Below are 12,393 nucleotides of genomic sequence, written 5' to 3' on the forward strand. Positions count from 1 at the left end.
AACACTATATTCACATTGAATACACGTATATTTGATGCTGTTTGAATGTAGATATTGAAACTGATTCTATAACACTATATTCACATTGAATACACGTATATTTGATGCTGTTTGAATGTAGATATTGAAACTGATTCTATAACACTATATTCACATTGAATACACGTATATTTGATGCTGTTTGAATGTAGATATTGAAACTGATTCTATAACACTATATTCACATTGAATACACGTATATTTGATGCTGTTTGAATGTAGATATTGAAACTGATTCTATAACACTATATTCACATTGAATACACGTATATTTGATGCTGTTTGAATGTAGATATTGAAACTCACTGTATTACACTATATTCACATTGAATACACGTATATTTGATGCTGTTTGAATGTAGATATTGAAACTGATTCTATAACACTATATTCACATTGAATACACGTATATTTGATGCTGTTTGAATGTAGATATTGAAACTGATTCTATAACACTATATTCACATTGAATACACGTATATTTGATGCTGTTTGAATGTAGATATTGAAACTGATTCTATAACACTATATTCACATTGAATACACGTATATTTGATGCTGTTTGAATGTAGATATTGAAACTGATTCTATAACACTATATTCACATTGAATACACGTATATTTGATGCTGTTTGAATGTAGATATTGAAACTGATTCTATAACACTATATTCACATTGAATACACGTATATTTGATGCTGTTTGAATGTAGATATTGAAACTGATTCTATAACACTATATTCACATTGAATACACGTATATTTGATGCTGTTTGAATGTAGATATTGAAACTGATTCTATAACACTATATTCACATTGAATACACGTATATTTGATGCTGTTTGAATGTAGATATTGAAACTGATTCTATAACACTATATTCACATTGAATACACGTATATTTGATGCTGTTTGAATGTAGATATTGAAACTGATTCTATAACACTATATTCACATTGAATACACGTATATTTGATGCTGTTTGAATGTAGATATTGAAACTGATTCTATAACACTATATTCACATTGAATACACGTATATTTGATGCTGTTTGAATGTAGATATTGAAACTGATTCTATAACACTATATTCACATTGAATACACGTATATTTGATGCTGTTTGAATGTAGATATTGAAACTGATTCTATAACACTATATTCACATTGAATACACGTATATTTGATGCTGTTTGAATGTAGATATTGAAACTCATAACTATAACACTATATTCACATTGAATACACGTATATTTGATGCTGTTTGAATGTAGATATTGAAACTGATTCTATAACACTATATTCACATTGAATACACGTATATTTGATGCTGTTTGAATGTAGATATTGAAACTGATTCTATAACACTATATTCACATTGAATACACGTATATTTGATGCTGTTTGAATGTAGATATTGAAACTGATTCTATAACACTATATTCACATTGAATACACGTATATTTGATGCTGTTTGAATGTAGATATTGAAACTGATTCTATAACACTATATTCACATTGAATACACGTATATTTGATGCTGTTTGAATGTAGATATTGAAACTGATTGTATAACATATATATTCACATTGAATACACGTATATTTGATGCTGTTTGAATGTAGATATTGAAACTGATTCTATAACACTATATTCACATTGAATACACGTATATTTGATGCTGTTTGAATGTAGATATTGAAACTCATGTATTAACACTATATTCACATTGAATACACGTATATTTGATGCTGTTTGAATGTAGATATTGAAACTGATTCTATAACACTATATTCACATTGAATACACGTATATTTGATGCTGTTTGAATGTAGATATTGAAACTGATTCTATAACACTATATTCACATTGAATACACGTATATTTGATGCTGTTTGAATGTAGATATTGAAACTGATTCTATAACACTATATTCACATTGAATACACGTATATTTGATGCTGTTTGAATGTAGATATTGAAACTGATTCTATAACACTATATTCACATTGAATACACGTATATTTGATGCTGTTTGAATGTAGATATTGAAACTGATTCTATAACACTATATTCACATTGAATACACGTATATTTGATGCTGTTTGAATGTAGATATTGAAACTGATTCTATAACACTATATTCACATTGAATACACGTATATTTGATGCTGTTTGAATGTAGATATTGAAACTGACTCTATAACACTATATTCACATTGAATACACGTATATTTGATGCTGTTTGAATGTAGATATTGAAACTGATTCTATAACACTATATTCACATTGAATACACGTATATTTGATGCTGTTTGAATGTAGATATTGAAACTCATTGTATTACACTATATTCACATTGAATACACGTATATTTGATGCTGTTTGAATGTAGATATTGAAACTGATTCTATAACACTATATTCACATTGAATACACGTATATTTGATGCTGTTTGAATGTAGATATTGAAACTGATTCTATAACACTATATTCACATTGAATACACGTATATTTGATGCTGTTTGAATGTAGATATTGAAACTGATTGTATAACACTATATTCACATTGAATACACGTATATTTGATGCTGTTTGAATGTAGATATTGAAACTGATTCTATAACACTATATTCACATTGAATACACGTATATTTGATGCTGTTTGAATGTAGATATTGAAACTGATTCTATAACACTATATTCACATTGAATACACGTATATTTGATGCTGTTTGAATGTAGATATTGAAACTGATTCTATAACACTATATTCACATTGAATACACGTATATTTGATGCTGTTTGAATGTAGATATTGAAACTGATTCTATAACACTATATTCACATTGAATACACGTATATTTGATGCTGTTTGAATGTAGATATTGAAACTGATTCTATAACACTATATTCACATTGAATACACGTATATTTGATGCTGTTTGAATGTAGATATTGAAACTGATTCTATAACACTATATTCACATTGAATACACGTATATTTGATGCTGTTTGAATGTAGATATTGAAACTGATTCTATAACACTATATTCACATTGAATACACGTATATTTGATGCTGTTTGAATGTAGATATTGAAACTGATTCTATAACACTATATTCACATTGAATACACGTATATTTGATGCTGTTTGAATGTAGATATTGAAACTCACTGTATTACACTATATTCACATTGAATACACGTATATTTGATGCTGTTTGAATGTAGATATTGAAACTGATTCTATAACACTATATTCACATTGAATACACGTATATTTGATGCTGTTTGAATGTAGATATTGAAACTGATTCTATAACACTATATTCACATTGAATACACGTATATTTGATGCTGTTTGAATGTAGATATTGAAACTGATTCTATAACACTATATTCACATTGAATACACGTATATTTGATGCTGTTTGAATGTAGATATTGAAACTGATTCTATAACACTATATTCACATTGAATACACGTATATTTGATGCTGTTTGAATGTAGATATTGAAACTCACTGTATAATATATATTCACATTGAATACACGTATATTTGATGCTGTTTGAATGTAGATATTGAAACTGATTCTATAACACTATATTCACATTGAATACACGTATATTTGATGCTGTTTGAATGTAGATATTGAAACTCATTCTGTATTACACTATATTCACATTGAATACACGTATATTTGATGCTGTTTGAATGTAGATATTGAAACTGATTCTATAACACTATATTCACATTGAATACACGTATATTTGATGCTGTTTGAATGTAGATATTGAAACTGATTCTATAACACTATATTCACATTGAATACACGTATATTTGATGCTGTTTGAATGTAGATATTGAAACTGATTCTATAACACTATATTCACATTGAATACACGTATATTTGATGCTGTTTGAATGTAGATATTGAAACTGATTCTATAACACTATATTCACATTGAATACACGTATATTTGATGCTGTTTGAATGTAGATATTGAAACTGATTCTATAACACTATATTCACATTGAATACACGTATATTTGATGCTGTTTGAATGTAGATATTGAAACTCACTGTATTACATATATATTCACATTGAATACACGTATATTTGATGGTGTTTGAATGTAGATATTGAAACTGATTCTATAACACTATATTCACATTGAATAAACGTATATTTGATGCTGTTTGAATGTAGATATTGAAACTCACTGTATTACACTATATTCACATTGAATACACGTATATTTGATGGTGTTTGAATGTAGATATTGAAACTGATTCTATAACACTATATTCACATTGAATACACGTATATTTGTTGCTGTTTGAATGTAGATATTGAAACTGATTCTATAACACTATATTCACATTGAATACACGTATATTTGATGCTGTTTGAATGTTGATATTGAAACTGATTCTATAACACTATATTCACATTGAATACACGTATATTTGATGCTGTTTGAATGTAGATATGGAAACTCACTGTATCACACTATATTCACATTGGATACACGTATATTTGATGCTGTTTGAATGTAGATATTGAAACTCACTGTATCACATTGAATACACGTATATTTCATGCTGTTTGAATGTAGATATTGAAACTGATTCTATAACACTATATTCACATTGAATACACGTATATTTGATGCTGTTTGAATGTAGATATTGAAACTCACTGTATTACACTATATTTACATTGAATACACGTAAATTTATGCAGTTTGAATGTAGATATTGAAACTGAGGTAGCCGGTGAAATAGGACTGAAACCAAATAGGACTGGAGAAATAGGACTGAAAATTTTCAGTCCTATTTCTACCGGAGAAATAGGACTGGGAGAAATAGGACTGACTTTTAAATACTTTTAGGACAGTCCTATTTCTCCACGCCATCGGTCCTATTTCTCCTTGGCCTCAGTCCTATTTCTCCTTAGAAATAGTCCTATTTCTTTTATTTTGTTCCAATAGGAACGATATGCCTCCAATCCGGTAGGCAACATATTGCGTCAGAGCGTCGGCTTATATCCATTTCCCTTTGCAAAACACCGATGGTGTTAACGCGTTACTTAAATGGTTCACCAAACATTTATCTCTTATCATATTTTAATTTAAATTGCAGAGTACCCTGAAACATACTATGTCTAATATAGTTCATTTAGTAAAATACTACAACGGCTACACCAGAAATATTTATTACATTTTTCTTACTTTTTAGTGCATAAAATGTTTTCCAGTTGCATTCATTTTGTACTTGCTCTTGCAACTAGCAGCACCAACTTACCATCTAAGTCTTACCATATCGGTAGTGCTCTAAGCTGGGACACGGGTAGTCCTGTGTTCGATTCTCCCTGGTTTCATATCATCTGAGGTTTTTAATAATTATTCTATGAAACAATTTTTGGGAAGAAAACAATTACTGGTGTTTAGGGTAATACTACTGAAATGGAAAATAATGGTATTCCTGACTTCCCAATTTCCACATGCGGTTTCAGCATTACAGCCAGTCAGTATTTAGCTCTAGAAGGTGTTGGGTGCTGTGAATGTGCTGTGAATGTGTGAATGTGCTGTGAATGTGCTGCGAATGTGCTGTGAATGTGCTGTGAATGTTTTGTGAATGTGCTGTGGATGGAGTTTGTGGATATGGCTGCTTTCCCTGCCTGTTGTTCGTGTCCAGCGGCCTGCCCAGTTCCTGCCCAGTTCCTGTCCAGCTGCGGGTTGTTTCTAAGGAGTCGCAAACAGTAAGTACATTTCGATAGATATCTTACTTATACCTTGCTTATGTTTTACTAATAATTTTTTTTCTTCTTTTTCTTCTTTATAGGTTATGCCTGGTAATTTTTTTTACAGTTTCCTCAGGCCGGTTTAACGTTTTTTTTTTTTCTTAAGTTTTTTTTTTATCTTTTTCATTAACTTTATTTTTATTTTTTCGTAGGGAGCTGATCAACGAATTTTTGGATGACGAATGGATTTAAACATGCAAGGTAAATTCATTTATAGTTATATGCAGTATATTGGTATAATTATTGCAATTTTATTTTTTTTTAGGTCCATCACCTTCTCGAGAATTGTGGCCACTAACCAACCACCATCAAAAGGCACATTAGTCGTCGGTTGTACAAGAAGTTTTCTCCTAATAATTCAAGCAAAATGTATTACATTACATGTTATATTAAAGTAAAAAAGTCAATTTAGATTATTAAAGTTTATTTATAAAGCATGTCAATTATTATAAAGTATGTAAACAATCGTCAAATAAAATACATGTACAAACAAACAAACGTTATTCAGTTAATGTCATATCCAGTTCATCATTAGTACTATTAACAGCAACATTTAGGGCATGTGATGAAACAGTAGAGGGAAAAGATGAACGAAGTTCTAAAACTATTTCTTCTAGAAGATCCATTGTAGACAGCTGGGAAAAAATGATCAGTTATAGGTAAGCTTTTATTTTTTGCATGTTTAGATAACATACCTCATTATCTTGGTAACGCGCCCAAAGCTGGAACAGTACGGAATTCTTCAGTTGGGTCTCCTTCTTGCGGTGAGCCCTTATTTTATCATGGCAGAGTAGCGTGCTGGTAAGGGAAACTTCTTCGGCCAGTTTCCGCAATACCATTGTCATCTTGTAGAATTTTAAATTAGATCCGCCTGCCAACTAAAAACGATTTGGTTCAAAATTATCCATTACATGTTTATGTTCAAATGTAAATTACCTTGTTCCATTGGTGGTGCATTCCTTCACAGTCGTTATTGGTACGCGTTAATGTGTTGAAGCATGACCAGTTCTCTGGAGTCCAGAACTTGCCCCGAATCCAATTCCGCTCCATATACTCCATCAGTGCTGGAAGTTCTCTAGGTGCTGAGCTCTTCAACGCGTCAAACACGCCAGGAATTTTACCAGCTATGAAAAAAATGTAAGTTAGTAAATGTTTTTTACGACCATTAAATTTTACATTTTTGTGATAATTACCAGGGAGATATGCAAGGCATAGCAGGCGAAAAACAAAGTCTCGCACTGGATTCGGTCCCTTGTTGTTATATTGGGCGGCAAGGTGAAGATCCCGGACCTTTTTCAGAACGGCTTGGCACCAATGGAAATTGCAGCCAAAATGCTGAATATCCACAAAGTGCCTGCGAACAGCTGTAAATATAGCGCGTTCGAAATCGGTCACGATCCGCTGGACTCTAGGAAGGGGGATAATTTCCTATAACAATATAACATTTATTATTTTTACATGATAAACTATTTGTAGACGATATAGTAGCTATACCTTTATCTTCTCGAAGACAGCGCTATAGTCAGCTGCTCTTCTCCTGGTCATGCAACAGAACAGTAGGGGAACTTGTTTTATTTCGTTCTTGTCGTTCTTGATAAACCCATTGATCGTGAAGAGCTATATAGAAATAAATAGGTTATAGTTAACTTTGATTACATTATTAAGATAATTAAAAGCACCTGTTTGATGGGTTCATCAACAAAATAGAAAGTTGCGTCCATGAACCATGTCTTGCAGTCTTCCAGCTGCCGCTTCATAGTAGGGGTGAAAATAAAAGGTGCCGGGCACGGTCTTGGGCCGTTCCAGCGAAGATGGCGCCCTGATACCAGTTTGGTGGGAAAAAATTCTCCACCACAGGAAAGAAAGGGTCATCTTTCCTGGGGTTGGCGGGCATAACCTTCGCTCTTTTGTACCTGGAATAGAAACGTTAATCATTAACCCTAATCCTGATATAATTCATTTATCTAATATACCGTAAACGACGTGTGGCCAAATCAACATCCGGCATGTGTCTTCCTTCTATGGACTTGCGTTTCTTTAATTCGGCAAACAAGATCTCCCTGGGGTCCGTAAACTGTTGATCAACGCAGGCTTTCTTCGACTCTCTAAAGATGTCAACCTATAAAGCAAAAAAAAAATCCAACTTACACATATAGAAACTCAAATATATTTTTTTCTAAAACAACTTACCCTTCTCTGGTTTCCAATGTCTGGTGGGTGATTGTGGATGTTTTCTTGATCGTGGGGAACAAGGGTGAAGTCAGCGTTATTGTAATTCACCAAGCAGTCCAAAAGGGGGGTTTTCTTTTGTTTCACGATAGCTTTACATGGGTTTGCAGAAGGTCGGGAGGTACAGCGCCATGTATATGTGCTCTTACTGATGGCTTTTTTGCTGAAGCAAAATCCTGTAGTAAGAAAGGGAACCTTCAGTCTGATTCAATAAGCACTTTTATTTTAATTATTACCTAATCCATCAGTAAGCTTATGGAGTCCCTTGTTCGTTCCCTCCTCATGAATCTTGTAGGATGGTTCCGTCGGTTCCTCATACGATGATTGCTACCAAAAACGTTTAGTTAATGAAATACTAAGACAAGTTGCGATAAAACAGAAATATATACCTCCATTGTCGATTCGTTGGGTTCGGCAAATGATTCTTCTCTTCTTCCATCGCTTTCGTATGATCTTCTCGGGATTGCAGCTTCTGGAGACAGGTCTGGTAGGATGTTGCTGGTCGATTGAGGCTGAAGTTGGGCCATGCGTTTTCTTCGTGGTGGTGGAACTGGAGGAGTTGACCTAAGAAGAGGAGACAACATTAAAAGAACAGGAGACACAACAAGACTCACCAAGGGTGACATTGTCAACGGAGAATGTGGGGAGGGTGGAGAGGACGGAGCTGCTGGACGATGGGCAGAATGAGTCTGAGGAGATGTGCGAGGAGTTGAGCGCTGACGTGGTGATGATGGACGACGTGGAGAAACTGGAACTAGAGGCTTTTTCTTGACTTCGTGTGAAGGATCGAAAATGCTCCTGGGCTTTAGCAATCTTTTTGGACGACCTCCTTCGGAACCAGCAACAGCAACAACAGCTACATCGCCATTGGATCCCCCAGATACTGCACCATCAACATCCGCTACATCTACGTTGGAACCTTGAACTACACTACCACTAGAACACATGGCGCACCGATAAAAGTTGCTGAATTCCTTCCATGAAGGCGCAACACCCTTACGGAAGGTAACACCACAACAAAGACGATGGACAGGAACATGGCAGCTAAGGCAAACGCAGAATTGCTTCCGGCCAAGAATACTGGATTTGCATCCCGAACATTGAATGAGAGCTGAAGACATGATAATGGTAAGTGCTAGAGCGAAGTCTAAGACGAACTATTGAAGTTGTATGGCCTTATTGTATCCATATATAGTCTGTCAGACATGAGGAACGGAAAAGGGGCGGAACCAAACCTCTCGGCAAATAGGAAGGAAGCACTTCTTGCTGTTGCATTAATTGTGGTGAAATACTAAGTCTTAAGCTGCTTAAGCCGTTGATCTTCTACTTCTTTAAATCTCTTCTTTCTTTTCGCCGACGGCAACCATCATCAACCTCCTCGTCTTAATCACCCATAAGTCTTAAGCTGCTTAAGCCGTTAATCTTCTACTTCTGGAAATCTCTTCTTTCTATTCGCCGGCGGCTATCATCTTCAACTTCCTCGGCCTTAACACCAATAAATTTTAATTAGTTTTATTTCAATGGCATTACAAATATCAACTTAAGCCATTGGCGAAATACATTACTTGATGAGTAATGCTATGTCATTATGGGTCATCCACTTCCGTGGTAGAATCCTCCTCTTGGTAAAGAAGTTGAGGAATAGTTAAAATGTTAAATTTTTTTCCCCATCTACCATCTTCTACCACCTTCTACCATCTTCTACCAGCTCCTCTCTCATCCAATCTCTTTTATCTCAACAGTTCTTCTTGCTCTTGGTGAGGAACTTGCTTTCATACAGTTGAAGATTCGTTAACATTCTTTCACTTTTCATATTTAACTTAACCGTAAATATTATCAAAAACCCCTGACCATATGCCACAACATGGAATCGAACTCAGGACAACTCGAGTCGCAGCTTAGAGCGGTACCGATTTGGTTATTACTTGCTATATTATCTTATTTGATAGTAGTATTAGAAAGTACAACATGAGTGCAACTGGGAAAGTTAATTACCCTAATAAATTGAGACAAAATTAATAAACAATTCTGTTTTAGTTTTAATTGTATTTTATTCAATGAACTGTATTAAATACAACATATTCCATGTGCACCAGCGATTATAATTAAAATATGATAAGAGATAAATGTTTGGTGAACCATTTAAGTAACGCGTTAACACCATCGGTTTTTTGCAAAGGGAAATGGATATAAGCCGACGCTCTGACGCAATATGTTGCCTACCGGATTGGAGGCATATCGTTCCTATTGGAACAAAATAAAAGAAATAGGACTATTTCTAAGGAGAAATAGGACTGAGGCCAAGGAGAAATAGGACCGATGGCGTGGAGAAATAGGACTGTCCTAAAAGTATTTAAAAGTCAGTCCTATTTCTCCCAGTCCTATTTCGTATATTTGATATGTTTTGAATGTAGATATTCCGTATTACACTATATTCACATTAAGAAATAGGACTGAAAATTTTCAGTCCTATTTCTCCAGTCCTATTTGGTTTCAGTCCTATTTCACCGCCAATCGAAACTGATTCTAGAACACTATATTCACATTGAATAAACGTATATTTGATGCTGTTTGAATGTAGATATTGAAACTCACTGTATTACACTATATTCACATTGAATACACGTATATTTGATGGTGTTTGAATGTAGATATTGAAACTGATTCTATAACACTATATTCACATTGAATACACGTATACTTGATGCTGTTTGAATGTAGATATTTAAACTGATTCTATAACACTATATTCACATTGAATAAACGTATATTTCATGCTGTTTGAATGTAGATATTGAAACTCACTGTATTACAATATATATTCACATTGAATACACGTATATTTGATGGTGTTTGAATGTAGATATTGAAACTGATTCTATAACACTATATTCACATTGAATACACGTATATTTGATGCTGTTTGAATGTAGATATTGAAACTGATTCTATAACACTATATTCACATTGAATACACGTATATTTCATGTTGTTTGAATGTAGATATTTAAACTGATTCTATAACACTATATTCACATTGAATACACGTATATTTGATGCTGTTTGAATGTAGATATTTAAACTGATTCTATAACACTGTATTATATATTCACATTGAATAAACGTATATTTGATGCTGTTTGAATGTAGATATTGAAACTCACTGTATTACAATATATATTCACATTGAATACACGTATATTTGATGGTGTTTGAATGTAGATATTGAAACTGATTCTATAACACTATATTCACATTGAATAAACGTATATTTGATGCTGTTTGAATGTAGATATTGAAACTCACTGTATTACACTATATTCACATTGAATACACGTATATTTGATGGTGTTTGAATGTAGATATTGAAACTGATTCTATAACACTATATTCACATTGAATACACGTATATTTGTTGCTGTTTGAATGTAGATATTGAAACTGATTCTATAACACTATATTCACATTGAATACACGTATATTTGATGCTGTTTGAATGTTGATATTGAAACTGATTCTATAACACTATATTCACATTGAATACACGTATATTTGATGCTGTTTGAATGTAGATATGAAACTGATTCTATAACACTATATTCACATTGAATACACGTATATTTGATGCTGTTTGAATGTAGATATTGAAACTGATTCTATAACACTATATTCACATTGAATACACGTATATTTCATGCTGTTTGAATGTAGATATTGAAACTGATTCTATAACACTATATTCACATTGAATACACGTATATTTGATGCTGTTTGAATGTAGATATTGAAACTCACTGTATTACACTATATTAACATTGAATACACGTAAATTTATGCAGTTTGAATGTAGATATTGAAACTGATTCTAGAACACTATATTCACATTGAATAAACGTATATTTGATGCTGTTTGAATGTAGATATTGAAACTCACTGTATTACACTATATTCACATTGAATACACGTATATTTGATGGTGTTTGAATGTAGATCATGAAACTGATTCTATAACACTATATTCACATTGAATACACGTATATTTGATGCTGTTTGAATGTAGATATTTAAACTGATTCTATAACACTATATTCACATTGAATAAACGTATATTTGATGCTGTTTGAATGTAGATATTGAAACTCACTGTATTACAATATATATTCACATTGAATACACGTATATTTGATGCTGTTTGAATGTAGATATTGAAACTGATTCTATAACACTATATTCACATTGAATACACGTACATTTGATGCTGTTTGAATGTAGATATTTAAACTGATTCTATAACACTATATTCACATTGAATA

General features: G+C 32.8%; 1 long non-coding RNA gene across 1 annotated transcript; it reads right to left on the reverse strand.

Moving 5' to 3' along the window:
• Positions 1-7,226: 7,226 nt before the first annotated feature.
• On the reverse strand, positions 7,227-7,596 carry LOC132088548 (uncharacterized). The gene is made up of 3 exons (XR_009422021.1): positions 7,531-7,596; positions 7,346-7,468; positions 7,227-7,279 (listed from the first exon to the last, which is right to left on the reverse strand). It is a non-coding gene; the product is annotated as an uncharacterized LOC132088548 (long non-coding RNA).
• Between the last annotated feature and the right edge of the window lie 4,797 nt (positions 7,597-12,393).

The sequence above is a fragment of the Daphnia carinata genome, unplaced genomic scaffold, assembly GCF_022539665.2.
Source record: "Daphnia carinata strain CSIRO-1 unplaced genomic scaffold, CSIRO_AGI_Dcar_HiC_V3 NW_026453034.1, whole genome shotgun sequence".
In the NCBI taxonomy this organism is placed as follows: Eukaryota; Metazoa; Arthropoda; class Branchiopoda; order Diplostraca; family Daphniidae; genus Daphnia; species Daphnia carinata.